The sequence below is a fragment of the Furipterus horrens genome, unplaced genomic scaffold (assembly GCF_987537825.1).
Source record: "Furipterus horrens unplaced genomic scaffold, mFurHor1.1.pri manual_scaffold_2, whole genome shotgun sequence".
In the NCBI taxonomy this organism is placed as follows: Eukaryota; Metazoa; Chordata; class Mammalia; order Chiroptera; family Furipteridae; genus Furipterus; species Furipterus horrens.
The window spans coordinates 94357809-94375000 of NW_028327172.1; positions in this window are offsets into that span (position 1 = coordinate 94357809).

Consider the following 17192-nt stretch of genomic DNA (forward strand, 5'->3'; position numbering starts at 1 on the left):
TTCTTTGTCTTATGTGGCTGGTAAGAAAAGAATGATAGACTGGTCAGAGCCTAGTCAGAGGTCACAAAATGTTACGTTGTGTTTGTGGTCTCATTCTGTTGCCACTGTCGCTGCCTGCTTGCATTGAATAAAAACACCTTCATGTGGGCTGTTGTATGAACTGGGTCTGCCCCGGCTTGGTCTCAGCAGGCCTCATCACTGGTCTGTCACACATGCATGCTTATACAAATTTAGTTTTTTGTATTTTATTTTTTTCACAAAGGATTGTCTTTGGTATATTCAATAAAATTCATTACAGAATAAAAAAATAGAGATAGTGTTACTAGCATGTCAGTTAGTCATGCTTATTAAAGTATATTTGACTGATATAGGGAGCAATTCTTCCCAAAACATTTAGATCTTAAAAGGTATCCATGTTTGAAATACCATTTTACACCTCTGTTTTAAAGATTTGTTGGATTTTGTTTTATATCATTTTTGAAGCTTAAGTTGTGTGAAAACACTTGGTTGAAGTGACTTATACCCAGAGCAGATTGTTTTTGTGCATGTTGGTTATCTGGTAAAGGGTCAGGTGCAAACCAACTTCTACATACTTGATCAGCTAGAGACATGTAGATTGAACTAATCAAGCAGCTGAAAAAGCCTCTTCAGATTAAAAAATCAGCAGGTGGTAAAGGTAGTACCTCCATGACCATAAATGTCCTCGCTCTGTTCCTGACCCAGAAAATGAGTGATTAAAAATTCTTGAGCCAGCCTTGACTGGTGTGGCTCGGTGGGTTGGGTGTCATTGCACAAACCAAAAGGTCACTGGTTCAATTCCCAGGCAGAGCACATGCCTGGGGTGTGGGCCCGTGAGAGAGGCAATTAATCAATGTTTATCTTTTGCATTGATGTTTCTCCCCTCTCTTTCTCCTTCCCTTCCCTTCTCTCTATAAATAATAAATAAAACTTTAAAAAATGAAAGCAAAAAGCCTTGAGCCAGCCAAGAGTTTACTACAGTGTGGGGAGTGCTTTTCTTCATAATGAGCCAGAAGCTCACTAGAGATAGTAGGAAAGAATGCAGATTTTTAGAATCAGTTCTAAATTCCCACCCGTTTATGTGACCTTGATTAAGGAAGTTAGCAGTGAGTCTCAGTTTCCTTATCTGTAAAATAATAGTCACAGGGCTACTGGGAGGATCAAATGACATGATCTGTGCTCTTGGCATGAAGCAGACCCTTAATAAATGCCCTTCTTCTCTAGCCACGGGGACACTAGTTGATCTCTTCTGTGTGTCCTTGTTCACCCTCCTCCCCCATTCCTTCCAGCAACTATTCCAGATTTGACTCCTCGTCTCTCTCCAAATACACTTGACTATAGAATCTCCTTTGCCCTTCTAGGAACAGTCTTATTTGCTCCACACTTTTCCTTTTCCTCTGTCCCCTTCTCAGAGCCATCCCTCCCCTGTGTTCTTTGTCTGCTCCTCTGTTGACTTGAATGACTATTATTAATCCCTCATTATCACATGTCTCCCCTGCCTGCTGCCTTTGCCCAGAGGCTTTAAGTTTCTTCTATATTAAAATTATTTTTTTAAGTATTTATTAAATGCCTAACAATCCCAGACACTATGCCATCTATTTGGGCTACAGTGGGGAACTTGGAGCTTATAGAACCTTCTCTGACCCGTTTCTTCATCTGTATCCTGAGAACCACTACTGTATTCCACCTATTTCCAAGGGACACAATGACAGATTAAATTAGACAGTCCAGACATGGCACAAAGCACTACCTGGCACACGGGAAACACTTGTTAGCAGCACAGCCATGCAGACAAGAAGTCATGAACAAGGTGAAAAGTTGCAGGTAACTGAGAAGTTCTCACTGAATGACTTTTTTTGTCATTGCTAAGGTATAAAGAGTGTAAAGACAAAAGTGACCTAACTAGGAAAGTTGGAGGAACAATATTAAGGACTCTATATGAGAACATAAATTTGTAATAGCACTAGTTTGGGTGGTACTTGGAATTTTCTCCAGAAAGGCTAGTGCCAGGCAACGCCTTTCACTCTGGTCATCTCTTCCCAGCATTTTGTGCACTGTCCTTGGTCATCATGTCCATTTGGGTCTAGATAGCAAAATTGGCAATAAAATATATTGGCATGTTGAAATTTAAATATATTTCACTCAAAAAGGTAAATTTAATCTTAGAAAAAGACATTCTAGCAACAAGAACCAAAAATAAAAACAATAGCATAAGGACAATTAAACAAACAAACAAAAAAGGGATCAAATTTAACACCAGCTCATGCCTATAAAAATAATGTTAAGTAAACAAGTAACTGGTTTCGGCACCAAATAAAGTGTGTAGGACACCTGAGCACTCCTCTCTTGCATTGACATGAAATTACAAGGGGGGGTGGCAGTAACAGCACTTGGGCCTACCCGGGGTACAAACCATCCACCCCTTAAAAGGTTTGGGGTGCAAACCTAGGTAGTGTCAGAAGAGGGAACATGGAAGGAGCTTTTTAGAGTTTTAAAGAAATATGTATACTGAAGCATGGATATTTGAGAACTGGAATACCACAGAGGTGCTATTTGTGCCACTGGCCCAGTCACTGCTCAGGGTAAATAAACCAGGGCCACTTTGCTATAAGGTGTGGTTCTTAACTTAGAAAACAAGGGTTTCACTCCCTTAGAAGTCACTGCAGGGATTACGATAGACTTACTGACACCATTGGCTTTTCCTATCCATTAGGCTCACCAAGGAGGTGTGAGGTTGCCTGAAACAGAGGTAGAGTCTGTGGGCAAAAACATCCAAGGATTAGAAAGAAGATCTATATTAATGATTACCAAATCTGTCTCCCGCCAAACACTTATTTGAGCTCCAGTCCAATAAGTCTAACTTCCCAACTATACATCTCCTCCTAACTGTTCCACAAACAGCTTAAGCCAGCATGTCTAAACCAAAGATCATAAGCATCCACCTTCTCTTCCAGGATTTCCTCTTTGGGTAAATGCAACCAAGTAAACAAAGCCAGCACCTCATCCCTCTTCCCTATTCTCCCACCCCCCAACCAGTAACAGTCATGTAGACTCCACTTCCTTGAACATCTGTCTCCTGTAGAGTAAGTCCTTCTCAGCTTTTTTTTAATAGCTGAGATTAAGACACATGAAGAAAAACCAATGTTTTCAGGCCCCTAAACTGGTGAGCAAATGGAAATACTTCATCTCCCTGAAGAACCACTTTGGACATACAATACTTGATGAACTTGCTTTAGCATCAAGGCTTTATTTCCATTTAATGGCCAATCCCACAAACAACCTCTACAAAATTACTGAATTTTCCTTTCTGAAAAAAGTGGCACTAGATACATGGTGTCAACTTGAATAATGCCTGAGGCTTTTTTGGGATCAAATATCTCAGTAAAGGAAGACCAATTTATAAACATTTAATTGCCTTTCAGATACTAGTTCTGAGATCAAAAGCACTTTAACTTTCTTTTTTTTCTTTCTTTTCTTTCTTCCTTTTTTCTTCTTTTTTGGTTTTTCAATTACAGTTGTCCCATTTTTCCCCCATTGCTCCCCCCCACCCAGCCCACTCCTTCTCCCCCAATCATATCCCTCCCCGTTGTCCATGTCCATGAGTCATTTATCCACGTTCTTTGACTAAACCCTTCCCTTACTTATCCCCCTTCTCTCCTTCCCCCCTCCCCCCTATTGACTGCTATTCTGCTCTTTGTCCTATTTAGTTCATTTGTTTGTGTTGTTCTTTAGTTTCCTGTATCAGGTGATATCATATGGTATTTTTCTTTCTTTGCTTGGCTTCTTTCACTAAGCATAAAATTCTCTCTAGTTCCATCCATGTTGTTGCAAATGGCAGGAGTTCCTTCTTTCTCTCTGCTACATAGTATTCCATTGTGTAAATGTACCACTGTTTTTTGATCCACTCATCTACAGATGGGCATTCAGGCTGTTTCCGGCACTTAGCTATTGTAAACATTGCTGCTATGAAGATAGGGGTGCATAAGTTCTTTTGAATTGGGATTTCAAGATTCTTCAGGTATAATCCTAGCACTGGAATCACTGGTTCAAAAGGCAGTTCCACTTTTAGTTTGTGGAGGTAATTCCATACTGTTTTCCATAGTGGCTTCACCAGTCTGCATGCCCAACAACAGTGCAGTAGGGTTCCCGATTCTCCACATCCTCGCCAGCATTTGTTGTTTGTTGATTTGTTGATGATGGCCATTCTGACTGGTGTAAAGTGGTATCTCATTGTGGTTTTTATTGCATCTCTCTGATGGCTAGTGATGTTGGGCATTCTTTTATGTGTCTATGGACCTTCTGTATGTCCTCTTTGGAGAAGTGAGTGTTCAGTTCCTTTGCCCATTTTTTAATTGGGGTGTCTGTTTTCTTGATGTTGAGTCATATAAGCTCTTTATATATTTTGGAGATCGGTCCCCTGTCTGTGATGTCATTGGCAAATATGTTTTCCCATATGGTTGGTTTCCTTTTCATCTTGCTGATGTTTTCTTTTGCTGAGCAGAAACCCTTGAGTTTGATGTAGTCCCATTTCTTTATTTTTTCCTTTATTTCTCTTGCCTTAGGAGATGTATCCATGAAGATATTGTGATGTGGGATATCTGAAATTTTCCTGCCTATGTTTTCCTCTAGGACTTTTATGGTGTCATGGCTTACATTTAAGTCTTTTATCCATCTTGGGTTTATTCTCATGTGTGGTGTAAGTTGGTGGTCTAGTTTCATTTTTTTGCATGTCCCTGTCCAGTTCTCCCAGCACCATTTGTTAAAGAGGCTCTTCTCACTCCATTTTATGTTCCTTCCTCCTTTATCAAATATTAGTTGGCCATAGAGGCCTGGGTTTATTTCTGGGCTCTCTATTCTGTTCCACTGATCTATATGTCTGTTCTTATGCCAGTACCAGACTGTTTTGATCACAGTGGCTTTGTAGTATTGTTTGATGTCTGTTATTGTGATTCCTCCTGCTCTGTTCTTCTGTCTCAAGATTGCTTTGTCTATTCGGGGTCTTTTTTGGTTCCATATGAATTTTTGGAGTATTTGTTCTAGGTCTGTGAAATATGTCATTGGTATTTTAATAGGGATTGCATTGAATCTGTAAATTGCTTTGGGTAGTATGGCCATTTTGATGATGTTGATTCTTCCCATCCAAGAACATGGTATTTGCTTCCATTTATTTGTATCTTCCTTAATTTCTTTCTTCAGTGTGATGTAATTTTCAGAGTACAGGTCTTTTATCTCTTTGGTTAAGTTTACTCCTAGGTACTTTATTTTTCTTGTTGCTATAGTAAATGGCATTTTCTTTTTTGTCTGTGTCTCTGATATTTTATTGTTGGTGTACAGAAATGCCTTAGATTTCTGTATGTCTATTTTGTGCCCTGCTATTTTGCCAAGTTCTCTTATTATATCAAGTAGTCTTTTAGTAGAGTTTATAGGGTTTTCTATGTATACTATCATGTCATCTGCATATAATGATAGCTTTATTTCTTCTTTCCCAATTTGGATGCCTTTTATTTCTTTTTCTTGTCTGATTGCTGTGGCTAGGACTTCCAACACTATGTTGAATAGGAGTGTAGAGAGTGGACATCCTTGTCTAGTTCCTAATTTCAGGGGGAATGCTTTCAGTTTTTGTCCATTGAGTATGTAAACCTTTTGTTTTGAGGTGTATTTCTTGTAGACAGCAAATATGTGGGTCCTGTTTTCTTATCCATTCTGTTACCGTATATCTTTTAATTGGAGCACTTAATCCATTTACATTTAAGGTTATTATTGACATGTATTTATTCATTTTCATTTGTACCTCTGTTCCTCTCCTCTTTTCTTTTCTTTTCTTTTTTTTTTTTCTTAGAATATCCCCTTTAGCATCTCTTGCAATGCTGGTTTGGTGGAGATGTATTCTTTCAGTCTTCCTTTGTCTGAGAAACTCCTTATTTCACCTTCTATTTTGAATGAGAGTCTTGCTAGGTAGAGTATTCTTGGTTGTAGGCCTTGTTTTTCATTGCTTGAAATATTTTTAATCATTCCCTTCCGGCTTGTAGTGTTTCTGTTGAGAAATCGGTACATAGCCTTATCGGAGCTCCCTTGTATGCCATTTGCTGTTTTTCTGTTGCTGCTTTTAGAATTCTCTTTGTCTTGGAATGTTGCCATTTTAATTATGATATGCCTTGCAGTAGGTTTTTTGGGGTTCCTCTTCATTGGGACTCTCGGTGCTTCCTGAACTTGCATAACTTTTTCTCTCATCATGTTGGGAAAATTTTCTGTCACTATTTCTTCTATCAGTTTTTCAATTCTATGCTCCTCTTCTTCTTCCTGTCTTATTCCGATGATCCTGATATTATTTCTTATCATGCTATCCTGTAATTCCCTTACATCTTGTTCATATTTTTTCAATCTTTTTTCATTTTGCTATATTGTCTGGGAGTTTTCTCTACATTATCTTCTAACTCATTATTCTGATCCTCTGTTTCGTTTAGTCTGCTTTTAATTGATTCTACTGTGTTTTTCAGTTCAGAGATTGCATTCTTCATTTCTTCCTGGTTTTTGTTAATAGTTTCTATGTCTTTTTTTTTTATGCTGGTGTAGTTCTCTGCAAGTTCCCTATAATTTTCTTGGAGCTGTTGGTAACTTCCTTGGAGGCTGTCATAGTTGTTTTTGAGGTTGTCAAGTATATTGAGCTTCTTCACCACCATTTTTTTGAATTCCATGTCTGACATTTGGGCTATGTCCATTCCATCTACCTCTCTTTCTGGGGATTCCTCTTTTCTTTTCATTGAGAGATTATTTCTGAGTCTTACCATGTTGGATTCTTCTTGTTTGTTTTTGTTTTTTGGATTTGTCTGCTTTGCCTTCCCACCTTTGTGGTATGAGATTCTTTATAGGAGACCTGGGGGTTTCAGTGGTGCAGTTTCTTTGATCTCTTGAGCCTGATGTTCTTGGGTTACCCTTTTGTCATTTGTTTATTCTGTCTGGTTATATTTCATATGCTCTTTGGTAGGATCTTCCTTCTGGCTAGTTGATTGAGAGTCAGTCTATCCACTTTGTCTTGAGTTCTTTTGTGGAGATGCTGTTAAAAACATAAACACACAGCCCAGGCAGGAGACCCACACCCTCAAAAATATCCCCCACCCTCTATCCTGCTATTGTCAGCCAACGAGCCAGTATTAATATATATGTAGAGAGATTAGAGCTTTTATACTATAGGAAGAATAAATAAGAGTTATTTTTAGGGAGGAAAAATATAATTTTTGAGAGAGGGGATGATAGATTAATAACAGTTGAGACTATGCAAGACAGTAGGTAATGTTTACATTGTATGTTAATAACAATAGAAGAAAAGGAGGGAAAATGCAGAATATAGTAAGAAAGTGGGATTGTATAGTATTGGATTTATATAGTAGTTATATTCTATTTATTTAGGGTGAAAGGGAGGCTAAACTAGACACACAAACAAATAAACAACAATTAAAGGGAAAGGATGGGAAAGAGAGATTGTATGAAACAAATTAGAGATATAGTTTGTTTTTGTTTTTTTCCTTTCCCTTTAAGGAAGAAAAAAAAAAAAGGAATGGTTTTACTCAGTTCAGCCTTTGTGTGTCATCTTCTTTTTCTGGATCCACAGCTGGTCTATGAGGCAGGTCAGAGGTTCCTGTTCCTTGCAGCAGTGGTGTGTGCCCCCGGTGGCCGGCACAGCGCATTCCTTTGGCACCCATTGGAGCTAGCAAAGGTGCCTTTGTACCCGCGCCCCTGTACACGCAAGGCGGTCCGAGAGCTTGCCTTAGGCCTGCCATCTCTAGCCTCTTAGGGCGGGGCCCCAGACACTTGAGTACAGTGGAAGTGAGAGATTGGCGCCTACTGAAGCTGGCCGAGGTGCTTTTGGGCTCGCGTGCCTGTGCGCATGCAAGGCGGCCTGAGAGCTAGCCTCAGTCCTGCCAAGCTGCGGTCCCAGAGTTGGTCTCTCGCCTCTTAGGCGGGGCCCCGGACACTTGTGCGCAGTGGAACTAAGTGTCTGTGAGTTGCTGCCGCCCGCTGTTCCCGCACCGCAGCCGCCCGTCATTCCTGCACCCGCCTGGGCAGGCATGAGCAGAGCCTGAGCAAGTGGTTTGTACTCCGGCCTGGTGCCCACTGGAGCTGGCTAGGGGTGTCTGCGCATGGTCTTCTGCATGTCCAGTGGGCCCTCCCTGCGCCCGTTGGGGCACTGATCTTATGTCTGTTGGGGCATATCTGAGGGGCACCTGGACTCGCGGCCCCGCGCACCTGGGCTAGTGAATGAGGGCACTTCCCTATGCGCACCCTAGCGACCCAAGGGGATGGTTGGAAAGTGAATGAGTGCTCCTCTGCACCTGCACTCCTCAAGAATGTCCTACCACCCCCAAACTTTCCACCCCTCTCCGCAGTCCACAAGAGAAAAATATATATAAAAAAATTATTATGTTCTCACTTGCACAGCAGTACGCTGTCTCCTGTCCTTCAGCGCCAATGCCACCTGGTCAAGTTCTGTCTCTGCCAGTGGGCAGAGATCCGCTCTCCTCCTGACTCCTCTCTGGGGAAGCCTGTGGTCGCCAAAAAGCCTTTGTGTACTTCTAGTCGCAGCTTGGGCAGCCACCCCAGTCAGGAATCCTGTCTTGTCCCTTTTTCCTCCGCTATCCTCACTAAACAGGTTGTTCCTAGATGGCTTTTCTCTAATCCATCAGTGCCAAGGCTCGACTCCTGCCAGTGTCCAGCTGCTCACTGAGATATTCTGTCTGCAATTAGTCCAAACTACAGATGGGTCTTGGGAGCCTGAAAGCGCAGCCTCCTCTCACTCCTCCGCCATCTTCTCTCATTTCTTTGACATTTCATATAATAATGGCTTGGTGATGATGAACTCCTTTAGCTTTACCTTGTCTGAAAAGCACTTTATCTGCCCTTCCATTCTAAATGATAGCTTTGTTGGATGGAGTAACCTTGGTTGTAGGTCATTGCTTTCCATCACCTTGAATACTTCTTGCCAGTCTCTTCTTGCCTGCAATCTTTCTTTTGAGAATTCAGCTAACGGTCTTCTAGGCACTCCTTTGTAAGTAACTCTCCACTTTTCTCTTGCTGCTTTTAAGATTCTCTCTCTTTTTTCAAAGTATATTTTATTGATTATGTTGTTACAGTTGTCCCAACTTCTTTCCCTTTGCTCCCCCCTTTATCTCCAGCAATCCCACCCCCCTTAGTTCATATCCATGGGTCATGCACGTAAGTTCTTTGGCTTCACTCTTTCCCATATTATTCTTTACTTCCTTTGCCCTGTCTATTTTGTACCAACCAATCATGCTTCTTAATCCCTGCACCATTTCCCCACTTCTCCCCTTCCCCTCCTACCTGATAACCCTCCAAATGATCCCCATACCTATGATTCTGTTCTGTTCTCGTTTGCTCAGTTGGATTTTGTTTTTATTTTTTACATTCAGTTATTGATAGTTGTGTTTGTCATTATTTTAATGTTCATAGTCTTTTAAAATAATTTGTTTATTTATTTACTTATTTATTTTTAGAGTGGGGGGAAGAGAGGGACAGAAACATCACTGTGTGGTTGCCTCTCACTCATGCCCCCAATTGGGGACCTGACGTGCAACCTAGTTATGTGCCCTGACTGGGAATCGAACCAGCAACACTTGGTTTGCAGGCCAACGCTCAATTAATATTCATAGTTTTGATCTTCTTTTTCTTAAGTCTCTTTAACATTTCATATAATAATGGCTTTGTGATAATGAACTTCTTTAGCTTTAGCTTTAACCTTTGGTATTTTAATTATGTGTCTTGGTGTGGTCCTCTTTGGGTCTAGCTTGTTAGGGCTCTCTGTACTTCCTGGACTTGTATTTCCATTTCCTTTGCCAAATTTGGGAAGTTTTCCTTCATTATTTTTTCATGTAAGCTTTCCACTTCTTGCTCTTCCTCTTCTCTTTCTTGGCACCCCTATGATTTGGGTGTTGGTATGTTTAAAGTTGTCCCAGAGGTTCCTAAGCCTCTCCTCAATTTTTTCAAATCTTGTTTCCTCATTCTGTACTGGTTGACTGTTTTTTTTCCTCCTTATGTTCCAAATCATTGATTTGATCCTTGGTTTCCTTCTCTTCACCATTGGTTTTGTGTGACTTTTCCTTCATTTCATTTAGCATAGCCTTCAATTCTTCCTTTATGTGTTTGCCATACTTAAGCATATCTGTCAAGCCTGTGAGCATCTTTATCATCGGTGTTTTGAAGTCTATGTCTATAAGGTTGGCTATCTCCTCATCTGTTAGGCTGGCTATCTCCTTGTTGCTTAGTTCTCCCACTGGAACCTTGATCTGTTCCCTCTTTTGTGCCATAATTCTCTGTCTCCTCATCTTGACAGGCTCCTGTGTTTGTTTGCCTCTGTGTCTTAGGTAGAGCTGTTGCACCTGTTACATTGTAAGGGGCAGAGACTTAGCTATGCATCAGTACAAGTGACACACTTCACCACATTTTGGCACTGTATGTGGGGGAGGGGTCTAAGAGGGAATAGAGCCGTTTGCTCAGCTCTTGCCTCTTTTCCATGCACTTCTCCCACTTCCATATGAAACTGGCACCTCTCTAGCTGTTGCCCCAGCTGTAGTTCCCAGAGTAGGTGGGTCTGAGGACATTGCAGGATCATGGAGGACCTTTTAAAAAGCATTCTATTGAGAGTTTGGCAGTTTCTTCCTCCACCCCAACCCCCATTGGTTTTCACAGTCAGAAGCAATGAGGCTTTATTTTCCCCAGCGCTGGAACTGTGAGCTGTGTGGTCTGGTCTGGTGCTGGGAGCTCTTCCCAGGTGTCCCTCCCTACTTTTAAAAACATGTTATCGTGATTTCCACTGGTCTCCTGCTGTCACCAGTGCTGCCACCACTACATTGCGTCCTCTCCACCCCGCTGTGCCTCTCCTACCTGTCTGGATGAGTATTTCTTCTTTATATCTTTGTTTGTTGGACTTCCATGCAGCTCAGCTTTCTGGAACTTCTGATTGTCTCTAGTTTTGTGGTAGTTGTATTCCTTCTTAGTTGTGGAGGGAGATGCAGTGTGTCTACCTACTCCTCCATCTTGGCCAGAAGTTATGAAGATAGTACAGCTTCTAAGGTACTTTTCATATCTATGGCATGCTGCTAGCTAAGTAATAGCTGTACTATTGCTCAGGTAAAAGGTAGATGAAAGGGTGAAAGGGCAGATGATACAGTTTAAGATACTTTTCATAATAATGAAGTAAGGTGCTCCAGGTCAGCATTTAAAATTAGGGCAGCCAGCCATGAGAGGGGGGAGGGCCATAAGGAAGGAGCCATGCTATTTGAAAGGATGAAGAAGGGCCCTGTTCTCCTCCATGAAGTCTGATGCAAAAGAAGTCTCATGCTGTTTGAAAAGATATAGAAGGGTTCCATAAGAAGCACAATGGAAGGAGAATGTTAAGAAGCGTTATGTATCAGCAGGTTGTAGTAGCCATGTAAGAAGAAGAAGCTATGCAGCTTGTAGTCAAGATTCAGCCATGCAGCCTGGACTAGTAAAAAAGCAGGCATGATGCTGCTTTGATCGTGCCAGCTCTAGCTGACTATGAAGCCACCAAGGATTCTGCCTTGCAGACCAAGACTCTATCTGGACTCTTGGAACTCAGGACATATGAAGAGGACATTCTCTCAGAACTTGTGTCTTTCCTGGACTTCACCATTATCCAGTGTAACATGGCACATGCTTTCCTGGACTCTTATATGGAGGCTGAAGACAATGTACCCCAGATCCTGAAGGAGAGAGCTGACAGATAATGAATGGGGAACTATTGGGCTTGGTTTTGGTTTATAGCCTTTTGGGGAGCAAAGGAAGTGCTGGGTCTTGGGGGAAAACAGGGCTCTGAGCTAAAGTGCTCCCACCCCTAGGTGGGAATATTGTAAATAAAGACCTGTTTTTCTCAACACTAATCGTTGGGTTATACACTAAGTCACCACGTGAACAAGCCCTGCTTTGTTCAGTAATAGTTACAGCCAAAAGGGTATTTTTGTATCTGTTTAGTAAACAGCTGAAAAGGAATCTTAAATGAAGGAAAAGATAATTGTGTTTGCTTGGCACCACTAGGTGGCTTCCTAAGCAGTCACACACAGGGTCTGTGACATCCACCAGGTTCCACTACTGACTATGTCCGGTGTCATCTTTCATTACAAATTCACATCTCAAGCCAAATTTTTGCAGCTTGCAGCCTGGTCACACAAAGAGCCGGGAAATGGAACAAGATTAAACTTGTGGGCAAGAACAAAAATGAGAAATAAAGGGCTATATCTCAACCCTAAGAGGATATTAAGTTATTTTCTTGCCATGAGGCTAGATTGCCCATGATTTCTCCATTATCCCTCATTTCTCATCCCCTTTGTCATTCAAAGTAACCAAGTACATTTCCTAGATCGGCTGCTGAAAGTTCTGAAATCCTGATTTTTCTTTGCAGAGACAAGCAAGAAAGGAGAAGAGTAAAATGGTCAAGAAGTACCACCAGAAATAAATTAACATTTGGGTGCTTATAAATACTGCATCCTAAAATATAGTCCCAGAGATTATATATATCTGCTAGTCATAAAGGATGGGAGAAGCCAGTTGGGAGCATTCCTAAGTCTGTGGACATCTCCCTCCTTGTGCAAATGTCCTGTCATCAAAAATTCCTGGAGAGACCTGTTTAAAGTGATCTGTCAAGCCTGGATGATCTTACAGCCCAGGAAACAGGGCATATTTCATGTCAACTATCTCATATGCATTTCCCAGGAAGCCCACCCACGAAGGCATTCCTTTTATGCTTATTCCAGTACTGAAAAAAGTAAGTTCACAGGAAATGAAGTTGTTTGAATAGAGAGACTGGAACAATAACCTTGTGCTGAACTCTTCCCACTAGTTTGCTGGTTTCTTATGTAATAAGTTGATTATTATATATGTTTTTTAGCTTCATAGAAAGAAACAAAAGGAAGAAATGAAATGCTAGGTGCAGAACCAATACTCAGTAAATACTGGTTTTTCAATGTAGCTCCACTAATTTGAGATCTTATTTCTCAACTATTGATAAAACACATACATGGGCTATGTGAAAACCCAGTAGCACCTCCAGAGGAGGGGCAGGTAGAGCTGGAGAGAGAGAACTGCCCAGTGATACACGGGTAATAAACTGGAGAGTCTTTCAGCTTTAAGATGGCCTAGGAAGTAAATGGCAATCTTATGGCCAGGTGCACACACTCTTTACAATCACTCGATATTTTATTTTATTTTTTCAAATTATTAGAAAAAGTTTATTTAGAAAGTTACAGAGAGAGTAGAAATAAGCCAGCTGGGCTATGTGGACTCATAGAACAAGTTACATAGGCAACTCGAAGCTTAGGAGAGAGAAAGGTAAAGTTAACTGTGTGGGGAAAGAAGAGATGGGAGAGAAATACAGGGGAGTGCTCTGGAAAGGGAGCGTGCTGAGTCCCTCACTTTTTAAAAAATGCCCTCTACTTACCTGCTTCACATGTCTGGGGAAGAAGGAAACTTCTTGCTAACATCTAAATTTTGCATTTGACTTAATTTTCTGAATTCTCCATGAAACTCATTTTATCTGAGTTCAGCTTATGAGAAAATTTAGTTGCTTCTTTCAGCTCTGTTTCCTGCCACTCACATATCTCTTTTGGTCACATCACAGGAAAAAATATTTGCTCTATGATTGACAGGAGGAAGGAAAAAATACATATGTGTGTACATATATTTCAAATGTGGGAGAAATATCTGTTTCATTTCTAGGAAACATTTATCCCACAGAACAACTAAAATACAGCTGGCAGGATTTACAGACTCTGCAGCTAAGCCAAGCCCTGGTGGGGGGATGCTGAAGTTATGGGTGGGAAGCATTTTCATTGCAGGAAATCCTCTGCCAGCCAGCCTGTGCTTTAGAAGCCCAGATGCCCCCTTTCCTCAGCTACAAAGCACCGCCTTCCTCATCATTTCTTGCCAGAAACCAAATTTACATTCAGAAAATCTGAAATAGCTTTTCACAGTAGATTGCAACATCCTACCAAAAAAAAAAAAAAAAAAAAAAAAAAAAGAACTAAAAAAACTCATTAATCCTGTAAATAACACTTTTCTTGGCAAAGCATAAGCATAATTTCATTGATCCTCAAAATCTTTCTTTTGTGTTTGTCTTAGCAGGAAGCCAGCTGCAGCAATGTTGGTTCAGTATTTGGATTCCACCATTAGGTTCCTGCCATTGCTGGACCACCTGAGGATCCACCTGGGAAGATTTCTTTTTTTTTTTATTTTAAGATTTTATTTATTTATTTTTAGAGATGGGGTAAGATGAGAAACATCAATGTGTGGTTGCCTCTCTCACACCCCCAACTGGGCACCCAGCCCACAATCCAGGTATGTGCCCTGACTGGGAATTGAACCAGCAACCCTTTGGTCTGCAGGCTGTTGCTCAGTCCACTGAGTCCCACTAGCCAGGACAGATTTCTGAATTAAAGTTCCTGGAAAGTTAATATCTAGTGAGCCTTTCATACTGTGCAAACATCAGAGTGAAACTAAGATGCCTGCACACATATTTATACCAACTAAGACCCTTTCTTATTTAAAACAATCATGTTTAAGAGGACTGTCTCTAAGCACAAGAGATATGAAGTTTAAGCTCAGTTAAATCAGTTCTTTTCAAGCGTGTCACCTCTTTTCTCTTTTCTCAACATCCAAGGACTTGAGCTAACATCTTTGCTTTAGTTTCCCCTTCTTTGAGACCAGTGTGTTGGTCATTAAGGATTTATTAAACACCTCTATGGGACAAGTGCCCAGAAAATGGTTTGCTGTCTGAAGCAAACACTAATTAGCTGTTGACTAGAATTTTCCACCTTCTTTCTGGACAAATAACAGCTTTCAAAGCAATCAGGACTGAGTTCCACTGAAGAAGGGCAAGCTGGTGCCCTTTCCAGGCCTGACCAATTGCACTTGCCTTGTTGCCACAACAATCTTTTTGGGTGGAAGACTATAGAGCCACAAGACAGAAGGATCCCTGAGTCACCACCCAGAGGAAAGCTGCTCACCAATTAGGAACATTCACTTTGTACCTTATAAAATGCCTACTGTGTTAAGTGACTAAGATTGGGGTTTATCAATAGAAGTTACAGTTGCCTTAACTTGTCCCCGCCTCTGCCTTAGGCAGTGGTGAGTCAGTAACTCTCTTGAGTAGGGATACAAACCCATGAACCATCTTTCATTTATCAAGTGTGCCAGAGATGCAAAGAAGGAGGTTAAAATCTTTAAAAGGAAGATTAATAGCCACACAATTTTCTACTTCTTTTTGTTTTGTTTTACCTTTTAGATACAGTCTAAGATTTTTTCCCTGCCCTTAAATAACCATAAAAGATTTTTAGGGACATGATGACAGTGTAGACAGACATGGCTTGCCTCTGCACAACCATATCAAAATTACAGCTAAAATATAGAACAACCATTAGCCAGACTGTTAGAAATCAAGTTGAATGAAAGTCTGACAACTACAGAATTAAATATACCACATCAAACCAGATGGGAAGGAGGGATAAAGATGCAGAACAGGCTGATCTCTCACCCACACGTGGTGGATAAAACTTTGGGAGGGATGTCTCAGGAGCGAGGAGTCTCAGCCCCACACCAGGCCCCCCAGCCCAGAGTTCCAGTGCCAGGAAAATAAGTCCCCACAACTTTTGGCTACAAAAACCAGCAGGGATTGAGTTGGTGGAAGAAACTACTGGAGACCCAAGCACTTCCTCTTAAAAAATCCACACACAAACTCACCTACTCAGACTCACTCCCTTTGAGCTCAATCACTGGGGTAGAAGGATGAAAGGCACAAGTGGTATACTGGGAGAAATGGAAGTGTCTGGCATCAAGGCAAGCAGAGGCCATTGTCCCTGTTCTAAATCCTCCCTGCCTACACAGATCTGGCAAGCTGGTGCCATATCTGAGACTCCATCAACCTGGCTAACACTGTTTGACCTGACTTAGAGATCCCCAGAAACTCAGTCTCATCCAATTAAGGGGCCCAGCCAAGCTGCTTTTCCATATGAATGGCTGATCTTGTCTCATGCTTCCCAAGTTCCTAAATTCTATTAAACAAGCAATAACTGGCCTCAGTGAGCCCCACACCTAGCACTAGCAGTAGCCAGTTTAAATTCACAGCTTGGCTTTTCCTGGGAATCTCCAAGCCTAGCACAAGTAGCAGTCATCTCAAATGACTTTATAGAGCTCAGGCACGGTGCCCTGGGAAAAACACAGGTGGGGGCTGACTTTGGCTTGCACCACTTGGGAAACCCTAGGGCCAGTGTACCCAGTGGACAGCTACAGACCACATCAGAGCACCACCACCCTGGCGCTGCACAGCTGATCCTCCATGGGGACAGAGGTTGGTGGTCAGTAGTCACAGCCAGTCTTTGCAGCTGACTGCCCTGTGTAAATCCCTCCCATTGATCTGCTAACAGTAACCAAGGCTTAACTATAAGAGGAGGGTGTACTCAGCCCACATGAAGGGTGCCCCTTGAGTACCCAGCTTGGGTGATAGGGGAGGTTATGTCACTGGACCTTACAAGAAACCTACTACATTAAGCCATACTACCAAGCTGTGAACTCAAAGCAGCTCTACCCAGTACATAGGAACAAACGAAGGGAGGCTGCCAAATTGAGGAAGCAAAGAAATATGGCCCAAATGAAAGAAAAGAACAAAACATCAGAAAAAGAACTAAATGAAATGGAGATAGCTGACCTATCAGATGCAGAGTTCACAGCACTGGTGATCAGGATGCTCAGGGGAATGATTATGGCTGCAAAATAAAGGAAGAAGTGAAGGTTATTCAAAGTGAAATACAGAAAAATATGCAGGGAATCAACAGTAATAGGAAGGAAGTCAGGATTCAAATAAACAATTTGGAACAAAAAAAAGAAATAAGCATTGACCCGAAACAGAAGAAAGAAACAAGAATTGAAAAAAACAAGAAGAGGATTAGGACCCTCTGGGACAACTTTAAACATACCAACATCTGAACCATAGGAGTGCCAGAATGAGAAGAGAAAGAGCAAGAAATTGAAAACTTATTTGAAAAAATAATGAAAGAAAGTTTCCCTGATTTGACAAAGGAAATAGACATACAAGTCCAGGAAGCACAGAGAGTCCCAAACAAGTTGGACCCAAAGAGGACCAAACCAAGACACAT